This window comes from Leopardus geoffroyi, chromosome A2, assembly GCF_018350155.1.
Source record: "Leopardus geoffroyi isolate Oge1 chromosome A2, O.geoffroyi_Oge1_pat1.0, whole genome shotgun sequence".
Classification (NCBI taxonomy): Eukaryota; Metazoa; Chordata; class Mammalia; order Carnivora; family Felidae; genus Leopardus; species Leopardus geoffroyi.
In genome coordinates, this window is record NC_059331.1 from 150,809,367 (window position 1) to 150,824,383 (window position 15,017).

Sequence of the window (15,017 nt, forward strand, 5' to 3'; positions counted from 1 at the left end):
AAAACAGTGCATTAAAACAGGCCTCACTGAGTCACAGACCATATGGCCTGGAGAGCATGGGCCCCAAACATCTCTGGACACAGGTCATATCTTCACACAGACATCACCAACTGAGTTGTTTTCAGAGGTCATTGATGCCTGTGCCAAGACATCTCCAAGCTCAGCAGTTTACCAGACTATGAACTGTTATTCTGTCTTTACAACCTGTCCACGTACGGCACATCCCCAGTAGCGAAACTGGTTATGTTCCCAAAGTTTATTTCCAAATTATTCACTTGGGATCAGAAAACATTTTACCATAGGAACAAGTTTATAAACGGTGGTGCTCCACAAATGCCTGGTTGAGCCATAGTGTCCTTGAAATGCCGCATTGACTGTACTGTTCCCACCAGCCATTATTTATTCTGTTTCCCTGGGAAAGTGCATTCCGAGTTCTAACTTGGGATGCTTGAAGCTCACCTCTCCCTCTGCCTGGCAGCCTGCTCTGTAGCTTTTTCAGGCTGTGCTGCAGTAGCAGTTGGGAAGACGGGACAGGCAGCCTTCCCAAGAAAGAGATGAGCATAGGCTTGATGTCGATGCCTGTGGGTAACTGGCTAATGCTGGAGGACTGAAGAAGGAAACCATCCAGGTGGATCAGTTACTTCCCAAGTCTTCAGTATAAGGCGCAAAGGGCAGGCACTTGTTCCTAAGTAGAGATTATTTTCAGGTCAGATCTTCATAAATAGGCTTATATGGTAAAACCTAAGGTTTTTGGAGACCAGGCTTGTGGACTTGTAGTTAGCCAGGGAAAATATGTTAAGTCTTCTTGGTCAGTGATGAGACAGTTTCTAAACACACAGCGATAAGGAGACAGAAATCTAGCACCGAGCTCCTGGCCTGACAAGTAGTAAGTGCTCCTAATTTTTTGTTATTGTGACTACTGAATTAAGTACTGATTGATGAATTGAGTGAATTCTTTATTGAAAAGTACAAAACCACAGGTTGTGTGCACACGTGGGCCAGTTAACTTCATCCTGATTCAGCATTGCCTAATTCTGACCCTCTCGTAGCCCACGTCCTACCAAGGAAGACTTGGTTGGAGCACTTTCAAGAAGTCGCTAAAACAGCAGTCTCATCTCAGTGGGCATACGCATTGTCTCTAGCAGTCGCAGAGGAAGTGCTGGGTCTCTTCACGCCCTCTCTGTTGTGCAGAGTTGCCAGCAATGTCTCCCTGTTGCCGAATCTGAGGAGACAAAGGGGAGGTGGAGAGGGGGGTGATATGGAAAACCAGTGAGGATCGCCAAGGCTGTAGGACCCTGCCTAGCTGAGTTTCTGGCACTACACTTATTCTGGAAAACATTACCTACTAAAAAAGACCTAAGTTTTTTTTTGTCAGTTGTTTTTATAACACATGTAGACATATTTTTAGGGGGCTGTGCCTCGTTCAGGTTAGAATGTAGTCTGTACATACAGACCTGGGTCCTGGCCATTGCAGACTTTAAAATTGTAGAACAATTTAATTTCATTTTGTATACATGGCTACTTTTAAGAGAAATATGCTATTAAGGCTCCCTCAATTTAAAAGCCTTCCCCACCCCCACCCCACTAAACATATGGACTGTTAACTTCTTGTTTCATAGACTGTGCTTTCTTTTTAAAGTTGCGTTTGTGTTCTACAAGACAGCCTCTTTCTCCAAGATTAACATTTCTTATGATTGTTCCTGACAATGGATTCACTTCCAGAGGCCCTGCTAAGGATAACCAAAAAAGGGCATGTAGCTGGCTGGTTTTGGCAGCCTGCGTGCAGTTTCAGAGCTTTTTAGGTCTCGGTTTTTCTGATGAGTGATTTCCTGAGCATGCCTAGGGAATGACAGGCATCTCCACAGGCAGGCTGCATCCACCTCGGCCGGGGTGTCGTCATTGGCTGCCTATTAGAAAAACTACAGGACAATGCATACCACCGACTGCCGACTGTAAACATAGGGGCTATGTGTTCACTTAGCATGGACTTCTGGGAGGGGCTAAGGAAGGGCGGTCTGGAGTTTTATTGAATAGAGCAGTGTGTATTAGGCTGCCTGCCTGCCTGCCCTCTTGCTGTGCTCCTGCTAGAGAAATCAGTCCTTCCTTTCCGACTTAGTCCCCAGGAAGAAGTTGCAGCCTGCGAGGTAAGCCATGGAGGGCTTTCTTTTAATCTCTTCCAGAGAGTCTGGGGGCTTTCTCCGGGTTTCAGTCAACATTCCTGCCTAAGGTAGCTGGAGATGCAAGATTGTAAAAGCCAATAAACCATGCAAATTCTCAGAGCCAGACTGGGCTTTGCCGCCCTGCAGATGTTCCCGGAAGACAAACAGGATGAGATTTCAAGTTCTGTTCTTGGAGTTGGGACAGGACGGAGACTTATGCTCGGGGACCACCGGCAACCTTGAGAAGGAAAGCCTTTTGTTTAGGAGTGCAATGGGGATTCTACCTGATAGCCACAGGGCCAGGGTCAGCAGGCGTGCCGTGCCAGTCTGCCCACACCGGTGGTCTCGCCTGCATCTTTTATTACCAGAGATTTAAAGAGGTTTTGCTTTAGAAACAACAACTTTTTAGGTTAATGAGAAGTCAAAAGTAAAGGTTCTTAACCAAAGGCATTTACATATTATTCTGCTACCTGTATTTAATTAAGACTGGACTTCTCGAGCTGCAAGGAAATAAGGTCAGAGTTCGTGGCAAGAGCATTTAGCACCAGTTGGGTTAATGTAACTGATCTGATATTTGCCAAGACAGGAAGATGCCTACCAAGGTCTGTTTCCTATAAAACCTAATCATGAGAGAATGCGTGTGCTGGTGGGTGTGTTTTTAGAAATCACATTTAACATCCTACCAAACCATTTCTTAACAAATCTTATTTTTCTGTTTGAAAGTGTGCCCCTGACTAGAGAATTTGAAAAGATGTAGTTTACAAGTGCGTTCCAGAAAGGGAGAAGCAGGCTTTCATTTCAAGATAGTCAGACATATTTGGGCATCTTAAACAGTAGTACAAGGCAGCCAGTTGGTAGTAGTCTGGAATTCCTTTTAGAAAGAGCTGATTGTAAAGGGTGGGGGAATTTTCGTGCTATGGTAATACATGGTCAAAAAAAGTGGATGAGAACAAAGTACTTGGTATTCATAGATCCCTTCTGTTAACAGGGCTATGCAGATGGACTTGTAAACTGGAATAGTAAAATCTTTCTCATGTGTTTGGCAAAACCAGGCATGTGTGGCTAGAGCTTGGGGGAGGACTAGGCAGTATGTGGTAAGAAGGGCAAGTCTGATAATTTTTAAATAAAGCTGGATATTAAAGGTTTCTACCTCCAAACAACTGACTCAGTTTGCTTTTATTCTGTCAAGTGAGGTGGCTTTGTGTTGAGATTCATTAATCTTTTCTCTTTGTATTTAGAAGTTTGGGGATAATTTTCTTGAGAATGCCTCTCTCCTCCTAGAAGTGATATATGAGAACAGAGTTCCCTGTGAATTTTCCTGGAACAGTTCTGAGTAAGTGTGGGAGAAAGGGCTGTAAGTGAAAGCTATAGTTTGATTATTGTCCTTCCCTCAAAGAGCTCAAGTTCCAAACTATTTTCACAGTGTTTTTAATGTCAATCAAAATATGGAGAGCAATTTCTTTTTCAACTGTTCTCTAAACCATGTAGGGAATGCAGTTTGGAAGGAAATCTATAATCTTGGGATTTGAGGATAAATTCCATTTTGAAACCAACATTTCCAAATCCCTGAAAGTTCAAACTTTGCTGCCACCACTCTCTCCTCTCTGCCTTGTGTGCTCCCCATCCCCCAACAACCACAAGAAGGCATTTTTTTTTTTTGAAATAAGTGTTCTACTTTCTATAGTGATGTGATGGAACAAGGGGATTTGATATTTTACTTTGTATTGAACTTTAGGCGGCTCTTCGTGCTACTTTCCTCCAATTGAATATTAGCTAGAACACATCTCCCCAGATGGGGAGGTCAACAGAGCACAATGGAACTGCATTGCAAAAAAAAAAAAAAATCATTTTAATAAAGAGAAATACAATGGCAGAGGTCTGGAACAAAAAGTCACGAATAAAAAATTGATCTCAGTTCAAGGAATGTGCAAGGACTGATCCATAGATAACATGCTGGGTTGTTTCCATTGTTCAAAGCCAATGGAATAAATAGGATAAATTAAATAATTCAGATTGAAAAATTTCTTTAAATAAATACGCAATTCTTGCATTAAAGAGAAGAACCAGGTTTAAACTGAGCATGAAGGATTTAAATGAGATACATTAGAGCATGTCCTGATGGTGAGGCTATGAACAATTCTGATTGGCTTTTGTGACTAGCCTGAGGATTTCTTGCTCTGTGGCAGATAGTATAGGCTGGTCCTGAGTCCCGCATGGGTAGTCTCTAGTCTGATAAGCCTAAAATGCACCTCAATCGGCCTTTTCTTTTGTTTTTTAAGTTTATTTATTTGAGAGAGAGAGAGAGCACGAGCAGGGAAGGGGCAGAGAGAGAGAATCCCAAGCAGTCTCTGTGCTGTCAGTACAGGGCCTGACATGGGCCTCGATTGCAGAAGCCATAAGATCGTGACCTGAGCCAAAAGCAAGAGGCAGACACTTAACCGACTGAGCCACCCAGGCGTCCTTCAGTAGGCCTTTTCTTAAAAACACATAATTGTCATGGAGACAACCTCATGGTATCTTCCTGATCCCATGAGTAGCATGGCTGCTTCTCAGTGATTCTTTAGCAAGACAGAAAAGTGACGTAGAGGCAGGCATGTAAAGGAATTAGCTCAATCCCCATCTGCCTGCAGTCTTATCACATGTCTTGGAAATGTGGTGGGGTGAGGCCATGGTGGGGGGACAGGGGAAAATGCTGACCAAGTGGTATGCAAATAGCATGGTAGGCCTGAGAAGGAGGTTAGATGTTGCCAAAGAATTTTCTGACTTTAAAAGAGATATCTGGGTAAATTTTCTCAGAGCCTAAAAATAGAACTATTAGATACTTACCGAAAGGCCTTCATCTATGAAGCTAATCCAAGTTTGTCTTTAGAGAGATGCCCATAAGTTCTGAGTCCTTGGGTAATTTAAGAAGATACTTGCAACTCAGGCTTAACTTGGAAGCACTACCTTGAGAGCTCAGTCCTAGCACTAGTTCCCCTCTCAGATAGCCCAGACCTTTGAGGAAGCCATCAACTCTTGACCTCGTGTGTGGAATGGACATTCTGATGCTTCTCCTACCTCCTATAGCAGTGAAGATGTCCAAATGAGATGAGGCTGTTTACCCCTCTTTTCTGTAGGCTGTCTGCTTCAAACTGTGTACAATCTGAGGCCTCTAGACATTATGTTCATCTTGACTGGTACCCTCCACTTCTTACCTAGTATCCCTGATTATCTGTTCCTTCCTCAGTACCTTGACTAGTACCTTCTGAATTCTAATTATTTCTAGAACACTGAGCCCAGAGTCCAGGAAATACTGGTCCACTCCAGTGTAGTCTAAATTTTGGCCTTGGTGATCAGTGACCAGGAGAACACAAGTATCAGGAGGCAGAATGAGATGGGTCGTCAGTGATGCGAGGCCCTGTCCAGGAACCGAGAAATCTGAAGATCTACTTGAGTAGAAGACCAGTGACAAGGTGCTGACAACAGAAAGGCCTTAGTAAATGAGGCAGTTTCTCTGCCTCCAGCCAAAAGCATGGAACTAATCCCAGCATGTCAAGCCTGGGCCTCGTAGAGAGGGTGAGGTAATCAGGAGCACCTGGCTGTGGTTCCTGTTGGTATTGAGACCAGACTGCTCCATGGATCTAGCCTCTACTCCTCTGTTTCCCTCGGTCTTTAGTATCCCCAGCTGGCCCTCCGGTGACTGACCCCTGGTGGCCTCCCTAACTTCCCTACCCCCAGTCTTCTATTTCTCCCAACTTCCCTAACTCCTCCCACTCCAGTTCACACAAGTGCTTTTCTGATCCAACACTGACAATTTGTAATGCCCCAGCTTTAGAATGAAGCCCAGAAAACAGCAGAAGGGTCATGATAGGGGAAGACCTCTTCAGTTTTTTTTTGGCAGAGCAGGGAAGAGTTAGAGCAGACAGAGTAGATGTTGGAGCAGTCTCTGTGGAAAAGAGTCACTCTGCTTTTCACCCCCAGACTCACCTTTGGCTGGCAGTGAGTGAGTGTGGGAGGTGGGCAGGAAGGAAAGGATGGCTGTGGGCACACAAGAGAGGTGAGGGGGTAGGCCTATCATTGTTCTTCCCCGTGTTGTTGCCATGGATACCTTTGAAACTTGATAAAAACTCTAAACCCTCAGGTCCTTTGTGAACCCACCTTTTGTGATTGGCAGGTGAGAAGCCATGAGCCTGGGGTGGTTGGGCTGGGGAGTGAGGTAAGGTCTTGATTTCCATTGGAGACAAGGGTGGATGGGAACGGAGCATGAGTGGAGGTGTCCCTTCCTGTTTCCGAGATTTTTTTGAAGGAAGAAAGGATGGTGTAAATACACAGATACATAGAAGTAGATGACTTCATATGGCCTCCATTTCAAAGAAAGGAGGTCATCTCTAGAGAAGCAGTTTTACGTGGGGAGCTTGTAGGGGCTGGAGAGGCTCGGAGTACCTCCAGTGAAGTGGGTGCTGAGAGAGCACCAAGAACTTAATAAAAGGAGTGCTAAGCAGCAGTCAAGGAGTAATTGAAGGAAAATAAATATTTGGGAGAGGGAAGTATTTTAAATGAATTGAGTGTTCTTAGTAAGCATTCATTTTAGTACGTGGCTTTTCTTTATATATATTTCAGTGATGGATAACTTGAAGATAAATTGCTTTTTAATCATTTCTTGAGGTTTCTGGCATTGTTTTGTGAATATATTTATTTGTGATGAAAACATTGGCTGTAAGGGACTCATCTTACTTGGAGAGGGGCATATTAAGTACGAATATATAATTAGTTCCTTTCACACCCACCTGTAACATTCCCTCTCCCTTGTCTCAACCTGGGGAACTAGGCAGACATCACCTGTGTGCTAAAGATGGGCAGGACCAGGGCAAAGTGCCCAAGAGGTCCAGGGACCAGAAGCATCAAGGACATTAGTTCCATGGGGGTCAGGAGGGTCTAAGCCAGAATGGAAATAACGTTTAACAAGGGACTAACGTGTGAATCACAGCCCACTAAGTAAAAGAAAAACAGCAAAAATCAGAAGGCAGGCAGAGGCTTAGAAACAAAGAGCCAGCTTATTAGCAAGGCAGTGTGCAGACCAGTACAGTAACATGGGCGAGAACACCTGGCACTGTGCTCAGAACAAACAGAATCTATGTTAATAGGCTTCGGTAGCTCAAGGGAAGGGACAAGATTGTCAGATGCATATGGCATAATAAAGGGATGGGATCGCAAGGAAATCCAAGAACAGAAGCCACCATAGGACTGGGGTTCAAAGATGGGGTTTAAATCAAGGTGGGTCAAAGTATCTCAGCAGAGGTCTCTGTGCTTCTATTAATGTAACTCAGCTGCAGCACACGTGGCTGCTTCTTCCTGTTGTTCTACAGACTAGAAAATTCCTTCTGTGCTTCCTGATCAGATTCTGAGAGAGGAGTCCTGAGTGGTTCAGCTGATAACTATTGTCTTTGGCAAATCCCTTAGCAGGAGGAGGTATCAGAGGTTCCTGGCATGCTTATGGATGAATTCCCAGTGGGTCTGGAGCAGTAGTCACTGCCACCCCTGGGGAAAATAAAAAGATCAGTGGGCAGTTTTACTTAGAAGAGAAAGTTAGGCATGGAAGGCAAATTAGCTTGAATGTCCAACAGCTACCAGTGAAGGTCATTCTAATTTTTATGTGACTGAATTCCTGGAGAGGCAAACACTCAGTGTCAGGGTCATACAGTATTTGATGACCACTTTGGCATTGTCCAATGAACCAATCTTAAGGGAGGTTAGCTTGGAAGCTTGCACCGCTAATAATTGAAAAAATAAGAATTACCCATTTGAGAAAGATTCTAAAGAAAAACACTTGAGTGTTTTTGTTGGCATGAAACTTCGTATGAGTCATAGGTGTGCTATGGCTCCCCCCCCTCCAACTAAGGCAATCTTTAAAATTCAATAAATAATGACTTAATAATTGTCATAAATAAAAAACTACCTCTCAATGTAAATGACAGTATTTCATAAGCTTAATGCATAAAAGCGTACTCAATCAGTGGAAGTTTCAGTTCTAAGCAGTGTTTGTAGTGTAATCTTTCATTCACCGAACACCTGTCTTGATGGCTGTCACAGGAAGTAAAACAAAACAAAACAAAACAAAACAAAACAAAACAATGTGCTCTACTCTTGGCTTGTTCCTCAGAGAAGCATTCCCAAATATGTATCCTGGAATGAGTGTCAAAGGAGGTCCAGGAGGGTCAGGAGAACAGAATATGAGGAACAGATAAGGGATCTGGAACTGTTAATCCCAAAGGAAGGAAAATTAGGGGCCACATGGATGTCTTCAAATATTTGGAGTACTTTCATATGGAGAGGGGAGAAGGCATTTGTGATTATCAAGACAGCAGAACTGAATACATGTATCCTGTATTTTTAAAGCTGGGCAGGGTCTTAGGAGGCATTTAGCCAGGGGGTGCAGATAATTTTTCATCTGTTTGCCAGCTCAAAGCAATTGGTAGGGATCATCTGGGTCAGTGTATTGAGAAGGGTTCTGAGGCTGAGTCCTAGGCTTACTGGAGGCCACAGATGCTGTCATTGACAGTGATGTCTGTTGTGGAAGAAAAGGGACATTACTACTCAGGTACCGTGTATTTCACATCATTGATGTGGTCCGTAGGTTCCTAACCTCCGCACTTTAGATCCCTGGGAGGCCACAAAATTATTGCAAGAGGTTAACAAATCCATATATGCAGCAAATGTTTTTGACAAACTGAGTAAATAATACATCTTGCACAGTATGTGTTACTATTTTTCTAATTACATTGATGCATTATGAAGATAAAATGTTAATTTACTTAAAATAGTTATTGAATTCATAGTAGCTTTTGGTATTGTATTTTCTCACTCAGCTAGTGAACTTAAAACATACATTATGAGGGGCGCCTGGGTGGCGCAGTCGGTTAAGCGTCCAACTTCAGCCAGGTCACGATCTCACGGTCCGTGAGTTCGAGCCCCGAGTCGGGCTCTGGGCTGATGGCTCAGAGCCTGGAGCCTGTTTCCGATTCTGTGTCTCCCTCTCTCTCTGCCCCTCCCCCGTTCATGCTCTGTCTCTCTCTGTCCCAAAAATAAATAAACGTTGAAAAAAAAAAAAAAACATACATTATGTGGAAGTTCAGACAAGAAATTTACGGTTTTAAGAAGAATTGCTTGGAAAAAAAAAGAACCAGTGATTTTTCATTTTGCAGATGAGGAACTAAAGCCTAACCATACCAAGTAAAATTATACATGTATTTGTAAGTTTCTTTGATTAATGTCAGTAAGATTTATAGGGGCAGGAACATCTTTTTATTATCATTATTATTAATATATACCCAGTTCCTGGCACATCACAGAGGCCCAGTATCTGTTGAATGAAAGAACAAACCAAATGACTCGACCAAGATCTCCCAGTTAATTAGTGGCAAAGGCAGTTCTGAAACACACAGCTTCTAAGTCCCAGGCTGTTAACAATTTCAGTCTAATGGATTGCTTCCCCTGAAAGAAGCAAGAGAGAATGTCCCGTTATAAACAGTCTATGGATTTGGATTATACATTACAGCCCGATTTGCCTATAATCAATAGTCCAGTAGATCTTAACCGGTGTCTTAATCAGGATCAACTGTAGGGCTTTTCGAAAACATATATCCCTGAGTACCATCCCCTGGAGACTGTGATTCAGTGGGTCTAGAGCAAGGTCCAGCATCTGTAGTTTGTAAAAACTCTCTGGTGATTCTGCTAAAATCCCTGGCTCAGAAACAGTTCTGTACATCTATGCTTAAAATAATTTATAGTAGATGTGTGGAGTAACTTATGCCTCAGAAGCCTAGTTGTTTAGTTTTGTGTAATTTCTTTCTGAAATTTACAGCGTTATATTCCAAATAATGAGTTTTCCCAAAGAGTCTCTTCGGAAGAGCTAGAATATTTGTCTGAAAATTCCTCCAGCTTCCCATATTCTTGGTTTGGGCACAAAGCTATCAACCCTGTAAGGTCAAGTTTTCTGATGAGATTTCCAGTGTTTGCTTTTGTAAAGCATTGGAAATGTGGCAAGAATAAAATTTCTCATGGTATTTCCACTTCCTGTTCCAGCCACCATTACTAAGTGAAATTCAGGATTTGGGGGAGGGGTGAATTGAGAAAAAATTTTCTCTTTACGTATTTCTGTCCTTAGGATGTTTGTTTAGATTACTTTAGATATTTAACTTACCAGGAAAAACAGAAGATGTTTTTCTCTGTCCTCAGCCTTGTGGTGAGGAATGTACAAATCCTGAGCGGAAGGGGGAAGAAGCTTCCTCCACCCTCCCCCTGCATCTCCTCTGAGGCCAGGGCCATCATAGTCTCTGGTTTAGGCGCTTCTGTGGATGGGCCTTTCAGAAGCATCTAAGCCCTAAGAGACAAGAGGCCTCAGGCAAAAGCTTTTGCAGAACTGAAAATCCATCTCTAGGGTCAATAGGCAGGAATTACATCCTGAAGGTGTAACTTGTGCAGAAGAATCTACCGTATTCAGAGCACCAAGGACATAAATTATATTCACTGAGGATTATAGAGCTAAAAGTATCTCTGCGTGAGTAACCTGGTCCAATAAGAATGCCAGAATTGCTACTGTGTTTGTACCGATGCAGTTAGGTTTATAGAGCAGTGCTTCCACTGTGTACATGAAGGCAGGGCTTGCTGGAGAAGAGCAAGGAATTTGATTAGGATCCACACGCATAATGACACCACACTGACTCAGTCTCATTTCCCTCTGACACTGTTCCCCCTCTCCATGCTCCCTAAACAGTAGTATGGGAAACCAGCTCATACTAGTTCCCAAAAGCCAATTGTTAAATTTTCAAGATTTTGAGACCCAGCTGTTAAACATAGTCATTATTAAAAATTAAATTCGATAAACTTATAATTAAATTATATTAAAAACCAAGGTAATAAATACTCAAAACTCATTCCTCCCTAATTATTTTCTTATGTTTTATTATTGTCTGTGATCTGGAAGTTAGTTACATTTATTGTATCTGTATGATGGAAAAACACCACTGAAATTAGCAAATGCTACAAATCAGACTCCCCTGCTCTCCCTTAACCTCCCAGAGTTTGTTGCGAAACATTTACTACTAACTCACCTAAGGTATCAAGTTGATAAAATTAGCCTCTGCACAGGAGAGCCAGTCAGAATACCTCTTTTACTTCGTTGCATGCAGATTCATAATGTATGCTTATGATTGCATATTTATTTGTTTGTTGATCATTTCTTATGCTCTAGAACATAAGCACTATGAATCAGGACTTTGGGTTTTTCAGTGCTGTGACCTGAAACTAAAAAAGTGCCTCACCCCACACACAGAAGAGAGTTAATGAGTAAAGGAATAAATGTCTATAATTTCTTCTTGATAAAGCAAGCTGAAGCCAGTATTCACGTTTGAACTCATTGATTCCTTTCTAATTATGTTATTACTGAATGCCTAGAACAGTGCCTGGCACATGCTAGGTAGCATATAGATGTTTATTAGATAAAAATCAAACAACTAATCTCCGTACAACAACCAAATTTACAGATAAGGAAACTAAGTTACAATTAGGTTAAGTAACATGTCTAAGCACACGGCTAGTAAGTGACAGAGCCAGGATTCAAACCTGGATAATTTGGCTCCATAGTCCACAATGCTGTGCTGCCTGTTGCTAATTACTCCAACAATGGAGACCCCTGGTTTGTGTATGGCCCCAGAGGTGTGACCTATTTGAGAACAAACTTTGGAATCCAGATGACTTAAGTTTATAGCTCAAATTTACTGTTTTCTAGCCTGTTTCTTCACCTATAGGAAGGGGATAATTATTCCTCCAATTATAAGGATTAGAAATTATATCTCTAAACTGCTTTGCACATGTGGGCACTAAATTAAAAATCATCAGCTATCGGCTCTGACTTCCTGTGAGTCTGTCTATAGGGATGGACTCCCACTGGTTTCCATACCCCAAGCCACACACTCCCAGGTTGGCTACTCCATGGCCATTGTGTCAGTGGAGCAGAAGAAGCCAACTTCTTTCATGTCAGGTTCCCACTGGGTAGGACCAGGACCAGTAGATATCAGTTGTAGGAAACCCTGTTTCAGGTCAGCATAAGCACTTTCTAACCAGTTCTGTCTGTCTTTGGAGCTTGCACAGCCCTGCTCTGCAGAAGCAGACAACGTCCACCCCTCCTTTCAGCCACAAAGTTTTCTTCCGTACCCTTATCATTGGATGTGTGTTGCTTTTAATATCCTAAATCATATTTATCTAGTATGGCTAATGGGGTTTATTATTCCTGAGGCTGGATGGGGTAGTGGGTTCTAGTTAAGTTTGTTTTGTTTAATTTTTTTAATGTTTATTTATTTTTGACAGAGAAGGAGAGACAGAGTGCAAATGGGGGAGGGCAGAGAGAGAGAGGGAGACACAGAATCCAAAGCAGGCTCCAGGCTCTGAGCTGTAAGCACAGAGCCCAAGACGGGCCCAAACCCACGAGCCATGAGATCATGACTTAAGCCGGAGACCGATGCTTAACTGACTGAGCCACCCAGGCGCCCCTAGTTAAGTTTTTGACCTGGAATGAGAGAGGGAGGAAAGAGGAGACAATGAGAGAGACAGAGAGAAGAGACAATTAAGACTTATCTGGAGAAAAATACTGAATTTGGGAGGGACAGTGAATAAAAATGGATAGTTATCACTAGCCCTTATAGGTTAGAGATGGTTAAGAAGATAAGCTAGTTCATTCAAATATCTTGCTGGCCCGCTTATTACATGACAGGCACTTCTAGTTGAAGATAACCACCTCAGGGCAGTAAAATAAATTAAAGAACTTGCCCAAAGTCACACAGCTGGCAAATGGCGGAGCCAGATTCAGTGCCACTCCCTGAGTCCGGCCCTTTCCATTTCCTTACAGCTGTCTGTTTTGTGTCTTTCCTAAGGAATACGATGGAAACCAGAGCAGGAGGTTTCCATAACCAATCATTATAATTTGTCAGAGAGCCACATTGCTGTTCAAATAGACAAGCACATTGTCATTCCCTGCCATATAAGGAAGCAGGGCTAAACACCATTTCTTTCACTACTGACTCAAGAGATAATTCAAGTGAGAGACAGGATGAGAATCTAGGCCTATTACAGTTAAAAAAAAAAAAAAAAAAAAAAGCCTGCAGGAATACTTTTGTATTTTTCTTTCCTGGTAGCAGAGATAGTTTGACAAGCAGTTACACCCTTTTCCCCGGTTCAGGGGAAATATTCTGGAATTATGTACTGAAAGATGAAACTCTTTATTCAAATATATGAGTCATTTTAGTCTTTTATCATGTCAAAGTTAGATATTCAAAAGGCCAAGACCGAGCTGGTTCTGTGAGGATCAGGTGGGAAGTCAGGGACTGTACCTCTCTGCACAGGTTGACTCAGGAAGTTAGAGTCCACTCACTTGGCCAGCCGTTTCAGATGTAGTATTTATTAATAAGTCTCCACATGTAAGTTTTATCTTCCTGCCTCAAACTCAGAATATCAGTGTGACCACTCTTTGCCTTAACAATCAGTCATAATGGGGATTTCAGAACACAAGCTCTATAACCAACTTCATGGAGGGAGAAACTGAGGCATGAGCAATTGAAATTATTTCCTAAGGACCAACCAGTCCAGTCTTGCCACAGGGAGTGCCCTTTCTTTTAGATAACTCAGAGAAACACTGCTTAGTCTTCTCAGGGAAAGGAAGGCACTATAAAAAGTCTGGTCAACTTTTCCTCGCTCCCATCTTTGACCAGACTGCCTCTGAGGCATTAGTTCCCTGGGGCTGCTGTAACAAAGCACCACAAACCAGATGCTTGCAACAACAAAACTTTCTTGTCTCGCAGTTGCAGAGGGCTGAATTCCAATCTCAAGGTGTCAGCAGCATCAGTCCTTCCTCTGTTCCAGGCTTCTCTCCTTGGCTTATAGATTGCCATCTTCATGTTCATACAGCATTCTTGCTGCACATGTATCTGTGCCAAAATTTCCTCTTCTCAAAAGACACCAGCCATATTGGATGAGGGCCTATTCTAATGACCTCATTTTAACTTGATTGCCTCTGTAAAGACCCTATCTCCACATAAGGTCACAATCTGAGGGTTAGGGCTTCAACATGAGAATTTTGAGAGTGGCACAATTTAACCCATAATATGCTCCAGTTCAAAATGGTGGTAGAAATCCATACAACGTATTTTCTGAACCTCTAAATGCCAAAGGCCCTATTGCTGGTGGTATTCCATCTTCCCTCTGGGTCTAGGAGGAGTTGCTTAGCTAGAAATCACTTGGCCTTTTGAACTTACTCTTGACATTTACTTACTGGCTTTTGCAGTACAAAATTCTGATGCAGTAAAAAGTCAAAAGAGGTCTCTGAAATGACGCACTGAAATGCTGCTTCACATACTGTGGCCTATCTGTGGAAGCCTGTGAAACCACGGTGGCAGACAGTCTGGTATGCAACCATCAGAAGTCGGGGAGGGGGCTTGGTGGTGGGAAAGCTTGGCCAAGGCAGCCTGTGAGTCTGAGAGGCAGAGCCCTAGCCGGATGTCAGGAGCTTTGGAGCAGCCGACTGGGAGGCAGCAACAGACAGACTTTGTGTGTGCCTGAGCAGGGTGGAAAGCAAGGATGGCCATTTTCAGTCATTTTTATACATGCTGCTCGTAACCACGAATCTCCATATACAAGAGAAAATGTTAGTAGCCTGCACATATTTGTGCTCTGAATCATTTGTCTTTTGTCTTTGTTTTCTTTTGTCTCTTCTGCATTTATCCTGAAGTTTTTATATACTTTTCCTCTCAACATTCTCCCTAACTTTATCTGTGTTTGGCATGGTTGATTACAAATTGCCAATGCATTATACCTTGTCTCCTAATGCCT

The 15,017-nt window shown here is 42.7% G+C and overlaps 1 protein-coding gene across 25 annotated transcripts in view; it reads left to right on the plus strand.

Annotated features, from left to right (window-relative positions):
- The first annotated feature begins 1,798 nt into the window (after positions 1 to 1,798).
- The window catches only part of CALD1 (caldesmon 1), a 188,017-nt gene continuing 174,798 nt past the window's right edge, over positions 1,799 to 15,017 (plus strand). For 10 of the 25 annotated variants that reach the window (XM_045495697.1, XM_045495701.1, XM_045495703.1 and 7 more), the window contains exon 1: positions 1,799 to 2,144. The gene's annotated coding sequence lies outside the window, so the exon portion shown is untranslated. Of the gene's footprint in view, positions 2,145 to 3,397; positions 3,493 to 14,472; positions 14,593 to 15,017 lie in introns of all 25 variants that reach the window. The other 15 variants (XM_045495698.1, XM_045495702.1, XM_045495709.1 and 12 more) reach the window with 4 other exon arrangements.